Source organism: Ptychodera flava, unplaced genomic scaffold (genome assembly GCF_041260155.1).
Source record: "Ptychodera flava strain L36383 unplaced genomic scaffold, AS_Pfla_20210202 Scaffold_97__1_contigs__length_338755_pilon, whole genome shotgun sequence".
NCBI classification, from domain to species: domain Eukaryota; kingdom Metazoa; phylum Hemichordata; class Enteropneusta; family Ptychoderidae; genus Ptychodera; species Ptychodera flava.
The window spans coordinates 5,349-24,570 of record NW_027248419.1 but is presented as its reverse complement, the minus strand read 5'-3'; the positions used below and the strand labels follow the sequence as shown (position 1 = coordinate 24,570).

The 19,222-nt window shown below is 38.3% G+C and overlaps 1 long non-coding RNA gene across 1 annotated transcript; it reads left to right on the top strand.

The window, feature by feature from the left end:
• Positions 1-15,730: 15,730 nt before the first annotated feature.
• LOC139129174 (uncharacterized) lies at positions 15,731-18,161 on the top strand. Its single transcript, XR_011551536.1, has 3 exons — positions 15,731-16,067; positions 16,692-16,773; positions 17,399-18,161. It is a non-coding gene; the product is annotated as an uncharacterized lncRNA (long non-coding RNA).
• The last annotated feature ends 1,061 nt before the right edge of the window (positions 18,162-19,222 follow it).

Here is a 19,222-nt window from a genome sequence, read left to right as displayed (position 1 = left end):
CGTTAAGATGGTCATGCGGAATTACAATAAAGTCAATTTATTGTAGTGGGCCGCCGCAGGCGGCCCGCCGTGTAAAGAGGGTCGATCATGGCCATTGCATGAAGTAAACCTAATTGGAGTGGGCCGCCAAAGGCGTCTGCCCGTTAAGAGGGTCATGGGTAATACATAAAGTATATATTTATTGTCGTGGGCCGCCGAAGGCGCCCCGCCGGTAAAGAGGGTCGATCATGGCCATGGCATAAAGTGAACTTTATTGTAGGTATTATGTTTTTCAAAATGTGGTGACCCCCCCTTTCCTACCAGTGAAAAAGTGATGACCCCCCCTTCGTGGATTCCAAAATTATGATGACCCCCCCCTGGATTTTGCCGGCCCCCCCGGGCCGTAAAAACTGAACGGTACCTTAGGTTTAACATTTTTGTCGACGCGTCACATAAAAATGGACTGAGACTACAACATTTCGTTCATGTCTCGAAATCATAGCAAGTACTTCCTGTACTGGTGCAAACTCTACAACACTGTCTGATATCAAATATGTTTGCTAAGTTGCAAAAATATTTTACAAGTTGCTTGTCTAAATCAAAGGAAAACAGCAAGAAACTCTAAAAGTATTACACGTAAATATGACGACGTGTATAATGTCGCTTACTGTTCAAATCGTCTCTTCCACAGGTCCGCGACTTCTGGTGATCACGTGACAACGACGTCGAGCTTACTAATGGAACATATCGTGTGGTTCACAATATGATTTTCTGCAGCTCTCCCTCGGTGAGGGGAGGATTGCAGAAAATAAAGACAGTAATATAATAGTGTAAATGTCTGGCCCATTCTCTTCACCTATTCTAAGTGACTGGCTAGTTTCTTCAGCCTGGGGGGTGGGGGGGCGGTGGATTCATGGGGGGGGGGGGTCACCCTGTTTTTGACTTTGGTGATAGGGCGGTCACCCTGTTTTTGAAATGCCCAATAGGGGGGTCAGTGTGTTTTTGAATTTTGACACAGGCTCATCATTGCCTAAAATGCTAATGTCAGCCACAAATTTCATCATTCAGTTGTATTTTTCGGCGCGCCCTTCGGGCGCGTAACTTAAATAATCAGTCATATTTTTCAGCACGCCCAACTTTAACATATCAAGCATACATATATCAGAGATATCAGCATGTTCAATATTTTTCAGCGTGCTCTTCAAGCTCATTACTTTAATAAATCAGAGTGACATTTTTCAGCACGCCCTCCAGGTGCATGACTTTAGTATACATGGCATATACATAAGAGATATCGGGATGTTTCATATTTTTCGGAGCGCCCTTCGGGCGCCATACTTTAATAAATCAGACATATATGTCAGAGATATCTTGATGTTTGCTGAGTGAAAGTGTATACCGTTATGAAATCTGCATTTCATATGAAAAGCATGACAAATTCTCTCTCTATGAGAATTCAGTATGAGAAAGCAACATGCACTATTATTTCACAATATATATTTGATACAGTGACAAAGTATCTTTCCTTCTCATTGATGCAACTATTTTCCTTTGTGTCTCAGGTTTTCTGTAGTAAGATGCTTTTTTTATGAACAAAATAACAGTTAAAAAGGCACTTTTTGTCATTATTATCTGTGCTTTTATGGTTTCAATGTTACAAGAAAAGGTCCCCTCAGACACTGTCCACATCAGATTTGGCTAAAAAAGCTCTCTATGGCTCCTGAGGAGATTTAATTGGATGGTTGGCAAGTCTTAACACCCATCAAAGTTTTTGATTCACTGCTTTTTCCTCTTTGTACGTAAATGTTATTGTACTCTGCATCCACTGATACATACCGGTATGTTATCATTCCAATCCTGTTCACATCCACATTTCTCACTCATTATCACTATCAGGTGTGATTGCCACAACGATACCTTGTATGACTATGTTTGCCTGTTTCCATTTGTCTCTCTGAACACCAAATTGTAGCCATTTCAATTCCCAATATATAACATGTCCACACAAACATTGCAAATTTCCAACCGACCAACAACTCTGATCAGTCTGACTGCGAGTTCTTGAGAAAAAAAACACATACAGTGTAGTGGAATTCAACTCCCTTCAGATGCTGACACTCTCCGCCTTCATACTAAGTCAATCAGAGAGATGGAAACAGATCATCTGCATACCGGTAGTCAAATTACCAATACAGATTTTTGTTTACTGTTTGTGAATTCTGCAATATCGCTGTTTGTGAAATCACGTACTTGTCAAGGCATCATAAAATTAAAGAAGTTCACTGGTGTCACTGTAATACATCAATGAAATGTAGAAACTTTCATAGCTTCTGAAGTTCAATATATTGTGTATTATATTGTATATTGTGTATTATTTTTTACACACCTATGTGTGTAACCTATGCCATATAATTGTACGGTAAGTTACTGTATCTGTGGATGTGGAGTACAATAACATTTATGTACGGTACCATAACTTTGGGTGTTATTTCATGCTATTTGACCATTGACCTTGTGACAGTTTCCCATAACAACTCAAAAAACAAGCCAAGAATTACCAATTTTATTGTCAAAGTATGAAAAGTTAATATCACCCAGTCATGCAGGAGAGTGATGGCAAGGCCAAAAATTTTGATTCTATGTGAAATAATCCTGCTGAAATACAGTTTCTTCACGCTGTTTTGAGTTCATTGAATATTAAAGGGATGGTCAACTGAAAATATCATCTACTGTATACAGGTGTATATTTATGCCAGAAATGCATTTATCATTACTTTTTGCACAGAAAGTGCGGTTTGTTGAAGTTATACACGAAAATAAATACTAAAATCAATTAATATGGAGCTTTTTCTATTCGACCGTGCACAGCCATATTTGCTACTCATCCGTAAAGACAATTATCATCAAAAGCCACAGCTATGAAAATGATACAAGTTCGTTGATGCCAAAAGCAGTGTTGTTTGACGTTATGTAACGAGAAATAATTGGTGATCATAGGTTCTAATTTTTACAATGAAATTTGAAATGCAGTTACCAATGCGTTGGATCGGTTGATTTCCATTTTCTTCAACCAGTTCTTGCGTCTCTGATTCCAGAATAAATTTGTCCACAAGCTGTATAAAATTAAGCACACAAAATTTTGATTTAGAATCAATTTTGCTCATATATTGCATTAGTATACTTCAATAGTTCTACTAAATCACCTTTTTATAAAGTGTCTACGGACATTGGGAGGATGGCAGGGGGTGTAGAAGGGGTTCAATTTTTGTTCTTTTTCACTACGGTCATTGCAGTGTAAACATTGAAGTGTCTCTCTTCTCAGTAATCAGACCAGTGATAAATTATTTTGTCCTGTCACGCTACAATTGATTAGAACTCTTTAAATTTATACTAAAAACTGCTAAAATCAAAACACTCATTGACAAAAGAAAGTGACCAGTCCAAAGGGAAGCTGCTACCACATGGCACCTGAACGAACTTTTTGTTCACCGTTCACACCCGACACCCGTGAAAGTGAATTAAAACAAAATAAAACACATGTTCAATAAAGTTTGACAAGTGCTCTATGCACGTAAGCTAAACTATTAACTAAAACTCACGAAGAAATATTGCTTCTTTATCAGTTGCCAAAATATCCCGGATCCCGCAGCCAAAATGGCTTGGGGTTGGGAAATTGGGTGCTGGAAACGACTTCGGCCGTAACTGTTGGGTACGGAAACGACCAGTTACCATAGGAAGCCATACAAGTTTATAATGCATGGGGTTGAACGGATCTTCGATCGCCTGGTGACGAAGTCAACTTAGCAACCAAATTGATATGTTTTCGGGCAAAACACCTTGATTAGCATTGCAAGCTATTATCAATTTGTCGTTGGATTTCAAACACTTGAATAGAATTGAATGTCGAATTTGCTCCTCTTTTTAATAACAACGTACTTTTATCGAAAAATGCGAACTCAAAGTGCTGATATAAATTTATAGCAAGGAAAAGGAGTGACAGATTTACGAGACAATTTCAAGCGCCATGGGGAGGAGGGAGACAAAGCGGACGACCGGAAATGCCTCAGTTGTCAACTTGAAATGGAGTGTCCTTCGTCAAGCGAAACAATAGATGTTGTTACGTGCAGAGAAAACGAACAAAAGGGTGAACTCAGCAGTTAACGTTTAAACAAAATTTATTACGAAAATAAAACTAATTGCTAAGTTAGGGATAGAATACAAGCTTTAAAGTGTACAGACTACTTATCTCAGCTGGGAAGGCAAAGCTCCAGTCTCAGAGTTGTAACAGTCAGTCGGATGAATGAACAGTCCTTTGGTTTGCAGGCTTGAAGCTACACAAAGTCCACAGTATAAATCCAGCGTTGACAGTGAAGGTCTTGAAAAGTCTTGAGAATGACTACTGCTGGAGTTTAGTAACACACAAGAGACACGATCCCAAAAGTCTGACTGGAAGCTGAGCACGTCCCTTTTATAAAGGCATATAAGAACAATCTAGAACTTTTATTGACATGCTAATTACTGTTCTAAAATTATCTCCCTTACACAACTAATCAACTTTCCAGAACATTCCAAACATGACTAATTGAATTCAAGGTTGTGAGGTCATCAAGGGCAGTGACCTTGAGAATGTTCTAGACTAATTGAACTCAGGTCATGATGAGTGTGGGGAATGACCTACATAACACACCCCCTCTTCAAAAAAAGAAAATTTTTCAAAGAAAAATCTTTCTTTTACAAATGTAATCTTGAAAAAGATTTAAGTACTCAATTTTTTTTTTTTTTTTTCTCTAAAGTAAAATTTCTTGAAAGTGAACAACAATAAACTCTAAATACGAGAGAGACAGTCTGCAATTAAATTATCTCTGCCTTTGATATGTCTAATGTCAAGATTAAACTCCTGTAACATTAAACTCCATCTTAGCAATCTCTGATTTTTGCCTTTAAATTTCTGCAGAAAACAAGAGGGTTGTGATCAATATAAACCACTATTGGCTGATTTGAAGAAGTAACATAAACTTCAAAATGCTGTAAAGCTAATATCAAAGATAAACACTCTTTTTCAATTGTAGAGTAGTTTCTCTGGGATTTGTTAAATTTGCGTGAAAAATAGCAAACAGGATGATCTATCCCATGACTATCCTCTTGCAATAAAACAGCACCAGCAGCCGTATCACTAGCATCTACAGCTAATTTGAATGGCAAAGTGAAATCTGGTGCAGACAACACTGGAGCACTTTGCAGTATGGCTTTAAGTGTATCAAATGCCTGTTGGCATTGCTCTGACCAAACAAACTTTACTTTCTTTTTAAGTAAGTTAGTCAAAGGCTCAGTAATTGTGGAGAAATTTGGACAGAATTTTCTGTAGTAACCAGCCATACCGAGAAAGCGCATCAGTTGTCGTTTGCAGTTTGGTATGGGAAAACTTGAAATGGCACTGATTTTGGCATCAACAGGTTTTACCTCACCCTGTCCTACAGTATGTCCGAGGTAAGTTACCCTCGCCCAGCCAAACTCAGATTTGGCAAGGTTGACAGTCAACATTGCTTTGCTCAGTCTCTCAAAGAACTTCCGCATGAGCTTTATGTGTTCCTCCCAGGTGTCACTATACAGGACAACGTCGTCAACGTAAGCTGCACATCCGTCTAGCCCGGATATGACGTCGTTGATCATCCGTTGGAACGTTGCCGGAGAGTTCTTCATTCCGAATGGCATCACCTTGTACTGGAACAATCCGTCTGGTGTAACAAAGGCGGATATTTCACGAGCACGATCCGTCAGAGGGACTTGCCAAAATCCCTTCAGTAGGTCAAATTTCGTCACATACTTGGCTTTTCCCACTCGGTCGATGCAGTCATCAATCCTCGGGATTGGGAAAGTGTCTGTCTTTGTTAAAGTGTTGACCTTCCTAAAGTCCGTGCACATACGATAATTGTGATCTGATTTGGGAACAAGTATGCACGGCGAACTCCAGTTACTTTTACTGGGTTCAATAAAGTCATTGTCCAGCAGGTATTTGACTTCTTCCTGGAGATATTTCGCTTTTGTTGGATTCAGTCTGTATGGATGTTGTTTTACAGGCTTACTGTCCCCAACATCAACGTCGTGATAGATGACGTTTGTCCTCGTTGGAACATCTTTAAACAGGTGTTTATATTCGTGGAGCAGTTCTTTCACCTGTTGTTGTTGTGATGGCTGGAGGTGTGCCAACTTTGTAGACTCCAGCTTCTCCAGGATTTCTGAGTTCTGAAGCTTGACCGAGCCCAGCTTTGAGTTTAGAGTATTTTCACTCAAGTCAGTTTCAGTATCACTATCTTCATAATGGTTTGAACTGACTGCACTGACAGGCTGAGTTATAGTAGGATTATCCCTATCCAAATATGGCTTAAGCATGTTTATGTGACATAGCTGTTTTTGTTTTCGCCTGTCAGGTGTTATTATGATGTAATTTAAATCACTCAATTTCTTATCAATTAGGTATGGCCCAAAGTAACGAGCATGGAGTGGTTTGCCAGGAACCGGAAGTAGAACAAGAACTTTTTGACCTGGTTCAAACTTCCGTTTTGAGGTGTTTTTATCATATTTGGTTTTCATTGACTGCTGAGATGACTCAAGATTTTCTCTGGCTAATTCACATGCTTTAGAGAGTTTTGTACGAAAATCTGACACATATTGCAAAATATTCAGACAATCATCATCGTCTGATAGGAATTTCTCTTTAACGAGCTTAAGTGGGCCACGGACTGTATGTCCAAATACAAGCTCAAATGGGCTAAAACCAAGAGACTCCTGAATTGACTCTCTAACAGCAAAGAGCAAAAAATGAATTCCTTCATCCCACTGTTTCTCTGTGTCAAAACAGTAGGTCCTAATCATGTTTTTCAAAGTTTGATGAAATCGCTCAAGAGCACCCTGACTTTCTGGATGATAGGCGGATGACCTATACTGTTTAATGCCTAGCTGATCCATTACTTGTTGAAAAATTCCAGACATAAAGTTGGAGCCTTGATCGGACTGGACACATTTAGGGAGGCCAAATAAAGTGAAAAATCTGACTAAAGCTTTCACTATAGTCTTTGTCTTTATATTTCTCAGTGGTATGGCTTCTGGGAACCAAGTTGATGTACACATTATTGTCAGCATGTACTCATTTCCTGATCTTGTTTTTGGTAGGGGCCCAACACAGTCTATTAGTATCCTACTAAATGGTTCTTGAAATGCAGGAATTGGCTGTAAAGGGGCCTTTGGAATGGTCTGATTTGGCTTTCCTACCATTTGACATGTGTGACAAGTTTTACAGAATGTGCTACATCCTGCCTGAGATTAGGCCAATAAAAGTGACTGAGAATTTTATGATAAGTTTTCCTGACTCCTAAGTGACCAGCCCAGGGGGTTTCATGGGCCAGGCGCAATATTTCAGCACGGTAGGGCTTTGGAACCACAATTTGATGTTTTATAGCCCAATCGTCATCAACCAAAACATCTGGAGGTCTCCATTTACGCATGAGAATACCAGACTTTGTATAATAGGAAACAGAGCTATCTGAAGTTTTACCTTCATCATCTACCCTGTCAAACAAAGACAAAATATCTGGGTCTTTGTGTTGTTCTGCAATGAGATTTGATCTAGAAAATGTCTGACTTTGGTCAGCAGAAGTTTTACTGGAAGTTTCAAATCCACGAGGGATAACGGAATGATCCGTGTCAAACACCTGACTGAGAAAGGTGTCATTTAAGTCAACATCTGTGACATTATTTTTGAGAGTATTTTGATTCTCGGAAGTTTTCTTTGACATGGCTCGAGTAATGGCACATGAAGGAAATAAATCGGGTATCTCTTGTTCAATTGGCTCTGGATCCTGATCTAAACTAGGATTATCAGTCACAAGTGATTAGTAATGACCTTGTCCCCAGCAAGGTCGTTTCCAAGAAGAAGGTGAATCCCTTCAAAAGGCAAAAAAGGCCTAATACCTAAAACCACAGGTCCAGAAACAAAGTCCGAAGACAAATAGACATTATGGAGAGGAACAGGAATGTAGTCATTACAATCTACCCCCTTAATAAGAACTTTAGAACCTGAAAATGACTTTTCAGAAAACGGCAGGGTATCTGCCAACAAAAGAGACTGGGAAGCCCCGGTATCTCTTAAAATTTTGACAGGGGTAGCGGAAGAGAAATCACTAGAAAGTGATATAAAACCATTATGAATAAATGGCTCGAAATACCCATAATGCTATCTTGAGAAGAATTGACCTTGACCTCATTAATTGGGGATAAGAGGGGTTTAACCTCAGAAAATGTGTTGCACACATTATTAGACTCTAATTGAGTTGATGAAGAAATAAAGCCGGTTGGCTTAGATCCACTTTGACCACTTTGACCTTCACGTTTTCTTTTCAATTTGAAACACTCTGACATTAAATGGCCGTCTTTCTTACAATAATTACAAGAAAATGTACCAAACTGTTTGCCAGAAGGAGATTGAGACTTGGGATCTGATGATGTGGGAGTGTTACTTGAACTCTGTGAACTGTTGTCATTTGATTTTCTACTCTCCTTTGAAAAATTCTTGGATGAAAAGGACGAGTTAAATTTACCTGCATTGTTTCTGTATGAAAAGGACTGGGGTGGTTTGCTGAGAAATGAAGATTTGTGAGTCAATGAGTAATCATCGGCCAAACGTGCAGCAACCTCCAATGTATCTGCCTTTTGTTCATTGATAAACGTCTTGATGTCACTCCGAATGCACCTCTTAAATTCCTCAATCAAAACAAGTTGTCGTAATTTGTCATAATTCTGACTGACCTTTTCAGAAGAACACCAACGATCAAACAGTTGTTCTTTTGTTCGAGCAAATTCAACATAAGTTTGATCCTTCACCTTCTCACAATCCCTAAATTTCTGACGGTACGCTTCAGGCACCAACTCATAACCCTTGAGAATTAATTCCTTCACAGAATCATAATTTGAAGCCTGCTCTACTGACAACTGAATGTAAATTTCTCTGGCTTTACCCACCAAAGCACTCTGCAAAAGCATAGACCAGGACTCCTTAGGCCAATTCAGACTCTGAGCATTTTCTCAAAATGAAGGAAATATTTATCAACATCCTTTTCTTGGAAAGGGGGAACTAACCTGAAATGCTTAGTGATGTCAAACTTGTCTGAAGGGAAGAATTTTCCTGACTGTCCAAGCTCTAAACGTTTTATTTCTACCTGTAATCGCTGTTCTTCTAATCGCAATTCTTTTTCTCTCTGTCTTTCTTCCATTTCTAACTGCATTTGTATTTTTTCTTTTTCTAATGCCTGTCTCTCTTTTTCCATTTGTAATTCTAGTTTCTTGATCTCCAAATTTGTCTGCATTTCTAATTCTAATTTTCTGAGTTCAGAGGTAGACTCGGGCTCATAATCTTTCAGGGTGGATTCCTCAAATTGGCCTAAATCAACTAGATGTTTGGCAATACGGTACTGTATTTCCCTCTTGCGCATAGATCTTTTGACGTCTACTTTGAGGAAATTGCCAGTGCTATGAGGTCATCTTTTCTGAGAGAATCAAATGTGTCCTGATCAAGGTCATCCATTTCCTCTGGTTTAAATTCCGCCATGATTAAATTTCGCTGAGTTCACAGTATACTGTAGTTTTTGAAAAAGGCAGGCAAAATGTTGTCAAATGGCTCAAAATATTCGTCTCCCGGACGAGCCCCCAATTTGTTACGTGCAGAGAAAACGAACAAAAGGGTGAACTCAGCAGTTAACGTTTAAACAAAATTTATTACGAAAATAAAACTAATTGCTAAGTTAGGGATAGAATACAAGCTTTAAAGTGTACAGACTACTTATCTCAGCTGGGACGGCAAAGCTCCAGTCTCAGAGTTGTAACAGTCAGTCGGATGAATGAACAGTCCTTTGGTTTGCAGGCTTGAAGCTACACAAAGTCCACAGTATAAATCCAGCGTTGACAGTGAAGGTCTTGAAAAGTCTTGAGAATGACTACTGCTGGAGTTTAGTAACACACAAGAGACACGATCCCAAAAGTCTGACTGGAAGCTGAGCACGTCCCTTTTATAAAGGCATATAAGAACAATCTAGAACTTTTATTGACATGCTAATTACTGTTCTAAATTATCTCCCTTACACAACTAATCAACTTTCCAGAACATTCCAAACATGACTAATTGAATTCAAGGTTGTGAGGTCATCAAGGGCAGTGACCTTGAGAATGTTCTAGACTAATTGAACTCAGGTCATGATGAGTGTGGGGGAAATGACCTACATAACAATGTTATACACACTTTTAATGTTCTCGCGGCACAAAATTAAACTACGATTTATCCTTTCAACAACTTACAAGCAGACGTAAAACAATATTAAAATTTTTCTGTAGTTACAAATCAACTGGTCGTGAGCTAATCGGACACCGTGGATCCGAGTCACCGTTTGTGTGCTGTCAACTTGGTGCAGTGTTGATACTGACCACGGTCCCAAAAAGGAACCGTGAACCAACCTACTCGCTTTAAGGCACCCAAATCATAAAACAAGCATAAAGCAAGTTACAATCAAAAACTTTGCGATAAATCCTTATAGATCGTTTCAGGAAAATCCGTCGTAATTCCGTACTAAAACGTTTACTTCACTTTAAAATGCGACAATTTATTTGTGTATTTTACAATGTACGCCTAGTGGCGGAGTCTCTTAGTATTTTTCGACTCTAACTTGCTTTTGCGGTACGTATAAAATTCGAGAAAATAAGTGAACTTACAGCACAAAAGCTGAATTATAAAGTTTACTCTGACGTGTCCATTATTGTCTACATACCGGTAGAAGAAAAGACTTCATATTTGCTCATGTCGAATGATGATGAAAGTTATCATCTACCGGTACGCAAAACTTCTAATTTAGAACTAGCAGAGTATAAATGTCTACTGACATTTGGGTTTGGAATGATATAGAATGCTTTATCTAAATCTCGCTCATGATCATTGTCACTTCCTTAATGTTTACAGGCAGGCATGTTTCCATGCATACAAGTTGTAGACGAGACTCCCTAGATCAGACCCCCTAGCCGATGCATCAAAACCTGGAAACTTTACGTCATCATCTGGGTATTTCTTCCAGCGGCATGTACCGGTACATGTATTGTATGCATGCATGGCATTGTACAAAATACATTTGATGTGTGTCTTTAGCATAACAATGTTCTCATTAATCCAACAGTTAAAAAAGCCAAACAACATGATGACAATAACACCACCATAGTGGTTGAATCTGGACAGAATGGGATCATATGTCATCCAACATTACTCACAAGTCAAGATCAGGTGAGTATTGTTTTATATGTATAAACTGTATTCTTTTCTGAATTTCTGAATAACTTTAAACATTAAAATTTCATAAATATTCACTAAATACTGTTTCACTGTGTAAGTTGCATTGAAGTTATCAGCAGCTGAAATGATTTCAATGCATGTGTAACATGTGAATGCCCTTTATAATATAACAAAAATATCTTTCCATGGGCAACAGAGTTTGCTTTGACCTTGTTGACCAAGTTACCAGGTGTAATGAAGATATTTGTTAAATCATGAAGTCATTTGACAGTACAAGCACACTCAAGAATTGTGGGTATTTCTGTACTTTGTGTATTACTTATATTTAGAATTATGAGTGATAGACTGTTACTTGTCAAGAAGAATCATTTAGCATTTATAAAAAAAATAATCTGACTGATGCATTTTATCTTTTTATGTTACAGTGCATTTCAAAACACAACATTGCAGAAATTGGTATTCAAACCATGGAAAATGCAAGTAATGATGTTGGCACCCAAACTATCCCAAATCAACAAGATGCTTCAGTACAGACTGACCTGGATACACAGCTGTCATACTCTCCATGTCCAAATTGCAACATAGATGTCACCAGAAGAGTGACAACCACCCAGCATGATCACACCTATTCCCAGAAATCTAGCAGTGTTGAAGATATCGACAGATCCCATACTCCAGAACCAAGTATCATGATGACATCTCCCTTCAAAGCAACATCCACACCAACACGCAATAAACAATCATATACCAATGAAACAACACTGTCTGACATCACAATTCAAGACATGGACACATCTCAGTCATCAACAGAAAGTGACTACGATGATGTAGAAGACCTGTCATTTAACCCAGAGTCAGTTGAAGACAGTTACATTTTTAAAGTTATTCAATCCTTACTTTTTTCAGAAATCTATAATCATAGTATTCCTATGAAATGCACTAGACATAAAACAGCACAATGAGAGGCTTTTACTCACAAAATGTCTTCCCTCATTATGTAGCTCTATGGATTACAAACCGACTAGCGGCAAATTTGGTAGCACTCAGTTGGTTTTTGAAACGGCAAGAAAACATCATACATCAAATCAGCATACCACCTAAAGAAAGGAACAAGATGTTTTTGTCAGAGAAAACAATCTTCGATTTATGCAGTATGGACGTGTATGGTTTTCAAAGTTACTGTTCGCCAATCATATCCTGTGGTGGAAGTGTCAAACCAAACAAGGTAAACCAAGACAGCACAGAGAATATTTTCAGTTGTGCGCGAGATTTCAATGGTTCAAATTCCAACCCCGATGCTTTACTATATGGTATGAAAATTATTAAATGTATTTATTGGTGAAGCAGTTGACATAACACACTCAATGATGTTGATTCTTCTGCTCATACATACCGTAACATTAATTGTCATGAAATCTTTACATGTACTTGTTGTTCATAGATTTGCATTTTAGAAGATTTGCACATATTACCATTTCAGTTTAGGAATGAATGTTTAAATCTAGAAACTTACTAACTTCACGTATCTTAAGTTTGTTATAGTGGTATACCATTTCTCATGTTCAATATCTGTCTCTTGATTGATTTGACCATAAGCGTAGTGACATTCAATCACAAACTTTTCAAACAGGTTACTCAGCCAATGCACAGAATCAAATGAGGCATTTCTATGCAAGAAAAGGCAACTGTTCAAAGCTAACAACATGACAAGGTATTTACAATTAATTTTACCATAAATCTACCGGTATGACACCAAAAGACATTCCAGCAACAACCGATGTAAACCATAGTTAAACCTCATAGATGAAACAATCTTTAAAAACAACTATTGGGACAGTATTAGTCTCTTTTGACTCTCTGCTCAGAAATTTGTTACTGCACAGCAACTTTTATCTCATATATCCTTTCATACACATCATATATCCTTTCAGCAATTTCAACAATGACCGGAAGGCAAGTCTACCAAGAAGACAGCTGTCAACAAACTCTGCTCCTTCTGTTGATGTTGAATGTGCCAACTACGAATTTTAACGCTTGACACATGGAACTTCCTTGCACGCTCCTCAAGACGCCAATCACCAGACTGATGGTCTCCCAACAGAGTCTCGAGATCTCTTTCCTTCAGAGTTGGTCTGAACACAGATGCATCTCTGCATAGAAAGTGATTCCCTTGTACAGTATGACTTGATGACTTTGGAGAATGATTATTTACAAGCAGTACAAATTGGTGGAGGTCATCTTGAAAGGGAGCTATTGCGTGCAACAGTGCTTCAACAGAGACTATCTAATGCAGTTGATCAGTATTGATCAACTCGTTGCAGATCAACCTTTATCTGACATTCTCAGTCACATTAAAGAATACGACTGGCAAAGACAGGGAAGATTGTGTCATCACTTGAATGCTCACAAGCAAGTGAAAAATGTATCACCAAGGAGTATGCTGACCTTCAACATAAGCTAAGAATAACTCTCTCTCTACTCTCAGAATATGGCATGCCAAATCATCAGCCCATTGACATTCAGTCATCTGTCTCAGGGCCTGGAGTAAGTGGCCATGAAAAGATGGTCCAACATCGAATGGCAGAGACATTCATGATAAATAATTTACAGCTTCAGTCAAGGCATTGGTATGCACCTAGTGATTCCAAGTCACACATAGTAGAGAAAAACATGCGTCACTAGAATGAAGCCCTGGGTGATGGAAGAAGTGTGAACATTGAAGAAGATGCCTTGTTTTCTGAAATGTCACCTGTAGCAGCTTTAACCATGACAATGGAACAGTACTCTGACTATACAAATAAGAAAAACGGAAATGCTGCAAAGAATATGCAGAAGAACTCCGCAAACACTTTAACAACTATCCCTGTATGGGATCATAGGTATACCGGGTATACATGCCCATGTTCCAAAGTATGACTTTGGTGAAGGATTTTTCTTTGATGAAAAGTACGGTATATCAAAGATTGCATCCATGCAAGTGCTGATACACTGGATAGCTGTCCGGGCCAGGCTTACTTCAAGGAAGTCAGTAGATTTTAGGGTAGATCATTATTACCGTACCTACATTCATGTGCCTGTGTAAACCTATGGGAGGAGGCGCCCTCAGATCCATGCATTTTTTTACGTATCACACCCCGGCCCGTTGCCCATATTTGGTTGAACGCATCTATTTCCGGATCTACTTTTGTTTTTAGAAAGTTTTACTGTAAACAACAACAACAGTGCACGAGATTCAAAAATTATCGTCCGCACCAAACAACGATGACGGTGGACGACGTCATACAGTGGATGGCTGCAGCGCTTCTGAAAGACGAATTAGATGTTTTGCTTTCCGGAGAAAACACTACAGACGAGACAACAGTTGGAAAAGATGATTTGGGGACAGTAGACGAATTCATCAAAGTGCAGAGAAAACCAAGTACAGTTCGTACACTGAACGGGACGTCACAAAAGTACGTCATTTCATCGAGCACCGATAAGGCGACATTCACGACTTAGTGGACATTCTACCCAAGACGTTGAACAAATATTTAGCAACATTCTTCGTCCATCTGAAGAAAAATGACAGTACTGACTATGAACCAGGCTCAGTTTCAGCTATGAAGTACAGCTTGGAACGGTATATCTCTCGCAAAACAACTACGGACTATCACCGAATGACAAGTTCTTCTCGCTGACAAACGACGCGATAAAAGCCAAGCGGATGCACCTGAAAAAATCTGGCCTTGGCGCAGGTAGTCATGCCAGTGAACCAATATCCCTGGAAGAGGAAGAATCCTTGTGGAAAGAGGGTAAACTCAGCACCGCGGACGGTGACACCCTCAATTTCACTCTATGGTACTTGTTCACAAAGCACTTCGGACTTCGCGGTAGGGATGAGCACAGAAAACTCTGTTTCGGAGACGTCACTCTACACACGCGATTGTGCACCACCTTTGTCGAAGGTCGATTCCCTCCAAGGTTGTGCTGGCGTTCATGCTGAAGCTTAGACAAAGCTTTGATTCAAAAAAATCCAAGTCAAAGGTTGTATTGCAATCTTGTACAAAGGTTAATGCCCAAAGTTTGAATGAGGTTATTTTCGAAGGTTAAATACAACTTCAGCCTTAGAACCTTAGTCAAATGTTTACAATGAACCTTTCGACAACCATAGTTTTCTGAAAGGTTGGACAAAGGTTACCTTCAGAAGGTTAAATAAAGCTTCGCACCGGGAACATTTGTTGAAGATTTGATTTGAACCTTCAGATAGTTGTTTCTAATAGGTATGTCGCGTGAAGGTGTGTGTGTCGTCAGCGCTGGTCATATACCATGTGAAAAGAGGGTGTCCGTATTACACCTTGAGGGATAAGCAAAAAGAAGCGACCGAGAAATGCGGAAACTACACTGAAAAGCGTGTTTTACAGGCGATTTCGCTTTTTGAGTGGAAAATTGCTTCATCATAAAGTTCAATATCATATCATACATTATAATTCTAACGTTATTTTCACTTGCACTTGACCGAGAATCTTTCTCAAAAGTGGTTTCGGCAACATTACCATCGTCCATCTTGAAATGAAAACGAGGTTATATACAAGAATTTGAATGTTGTTTTTCGTGCCCGTCCTGGTAATCCGGCTTTGACAAACGATCTGGCAAACATAGTGGACTTCACTATAAGCATGGAGGTAGGAAGAGACGGAGATCTGACTGCTGAACATTTTGCGAGGGCTCCGAAGAGGATTTTATCAAAAGACCAGAATGTTTTCCCGGATCTTACACGATCTTCAAGGTAAGTTGCCACGCGCCACGTAACGTATGCAGACGACAAAATGTTTCAAAATTACCGTCTGTGAATACTTTACATCGAAAAAATGAAAATGAACGTTGTACCTGGCTAATCTTTAAACAAATGGAGTAATTTCGTGAAAAATATATGGAAAATATCATGACCAACAAAACTAAAGTATCAGCAGTGGGCTTATCGATGATAGTTTGACAAAATCGATGGTCACCAGATCTGCAGAAGGACGCCTTTTATCAAAGTGGTTTTGTCTCCCTGAATGTTCTGACACGATCGGTTACAGTCCCAGATTTTGTCACGGTCACTCCTGACCGCTGACTTAGCTGCAGTATAGTAGTGGCTCGAGGTTAATAGCTTGGGTATTTGGATCGGATGGCAAAATTTGGTTTTACCGTCTGACCCAAATACCCAGGCAAAACCACTGAGCAGCTGCTCCTGACCGTGATTTTGTGTAATACGTGTTGTCTTCATCAGGTTGTAGCATCTCAATCTGACAAATGTTCCTATTTGCCAACATTGCATTAGCAGTGTCCCTAACATCTCAGTTTCAGTTTGCAACCCATGGGTGCAAAAGAGTAATTGACAGATTTTCTTTTTTCAAATTTTTTTCAGTGAAAGTTCTTGAGGGAGGCTGTTATGCCAAATGTTTTGTTATTGGTCAATGGAAAAGAATGACTCTCCTCATAAACTGTCTGTAAGTATTGAATCCTCTCAGTATGTTATTTGTATTCACAGTAATATTTTTTTGTATTTAATACACTTTATTAGGTTTTCTCAAAAGTGTACAAGGTAATATTAATGTACCAAGGTGTACTTATAAATATGTTTTTTATCAAATTCTCAACTTGATCAAAGTATGCATTGATTTTCCACTTATGACCAGTGATCTAGTAAATATATAAATTTCCACTCATGAGTCAGAAAGGTCTGCCTTCCATAAACATTAAAGAAAAAAAATAAAATACAAGAACCAGTCAATTTATCTTGAACAGATCTTGAGAAATGTATGGCTAGAGGGTGAAGTTAACATTTTGAAAAGTTTTTGTTATTTTTTTTGCTCTCCTCATCAATGCAGTCAATATGTCAGGATTCCAAATCACGTTGTTCACATAGTGTGTGGCATGTCAGTAAATGAATTCATGTTCAGGTGTAAATTCAATTGTCAAACAATAACAATCACTGAAACACAAACTCCAAAATCTGTATTGACAAAGTGCAGACAGAATTTTAAATTTGGTTTTCCATGACAATGTATGTGATGCAATGTAAAAATACTGGCAAATTGTCATCAATAGAATTACTTTGCTTGTCTTTTGTAGATCACTTATCTGAATAACAAGCCAGTGAAGGAAAATCATTGCCATGTACAGCCTGGAAAGGGTTTTGCAACCATATGTCTGCCATGCTGTATCAAATTACACACTACAAAACCATTGGGATCAGAACTGTTCCAGAGATTTAGAGCAACACATCTGTACCACAGTGATGGCATATACCATCCCGGATCAACAGCTCCAAAGCCTGAGACGACTCCTGCAAAAAGTTTGTGAAACTAAAGTGTAGCTGTCGTGAAGCATGCGTGAAAAGTACACTTTTAACAGTCCCATGAACACTGAATTTCCTGATTTTCACTTTATGACACATTTGCAGGAGAGTTTATTGCAACATCACAAGTTTGTACAATTACTCCTAGTGCTTCCAGACAACCTTGGTGACCTAGCTGCCTCTCATTGAAACAGCTCTTGGTAATTTTGTAGTTGGTTGTTGTCTCTAACCCTAGAAATTAAATGTGCCCAAAACAGAAAATGCTCCTATCTTAAATTTGAGCGGCGAATATACAGACTGAGAAAATCTCATTCTCAGGAAAATTTAGTGATTTAAGCTAAACAGTAGACTTGCTGACACTTATTGCCAATATTTATCAAATGACATGTAATTCTGTACCTATACTACAGACAATGAAAGTATAATTAACATTGCATTGTAATTAGAGATATAGGTAATTAATTATCAAAACAGTGTAGTATGTTGTGTCATTTAATATGCTGCCTTTTGTTGTTCAAGTTGATTTAAAGGAATTTATTAAAATATGTTTTTACTAAAAATATGTTGTGTACATGCTGATATACAAGGGCGGTGGATTATTTTTTGCCGACGTCAAAAACTGGTTGACCCCCCCTATTCCAAATTTTGAAACTAGGGTGACCCCCCCCCATTCCAAAATTCGAAACAGGGTGACCCCCCCCCCCCAGCGCGCGACATAGGTAAAACAAAAGGTGGACATAAATTTTATATATATATATATATATATATATATATATATATATATATATATATATATATATATATACATTATACATATATTTATATTTTAAATAGTCATTCTATGTTTTAATGAAATTGTTGACATGTCAGTTGTAAGATAGGATTTCAAAATGTAAATCTTAAAGTTTGAATACAGTACATTTTGAATGAGCTGTATTTTGAATGAGCTGTGAATGTATTTCACACTTTCTATGCTTAACCAGATGTCCTGAACTGTTGTACAGAAATGGATGTCAATCATTAATATCAAAGAGGAAAAAGCAGTGAATCAAAAACTTTTATGGGTGTTAAGACTCGCCAACCATCCAATTAAATCTCCTGAGAAGCCATAGAGAGCTTTTTTAGCCAAATCTGATGTGCAGTGTCTGAGAGGACCTTTTCTTGTAACATTGAAACCATAAAACACGGTAATAATGACAAAAACTGTCTTTTTTAACTGTTATTTTGTTCATAAAAAAGCATCGTTCTACAGAAAACCAGTGACACAAAGGAAAATAATTGCATCAATGAGAAGGAAAGATATCTTGTCATTTTTCTATTTCTAAAATAAGTCACTGTATCAAATATATATTGTGAAATATTTGTGCATGTTGCTTTCTCATACTGAATTCTCACAGAGAGAACAGAAAAGTATCAGGAATTTGTCATCCTTTTCATATGAAATGCAGATTTCATAATGGTATACTTTCACTTAGCAAACATCAAGATATCTCTGAAATATTAAAGTATGGCGCCCGAAGGGCGCGCCGAAAAATATGAAACATCCTGATATCTCCGATATATATGCCTTGTATATTAAAGTCATGCACCTGAAGGGC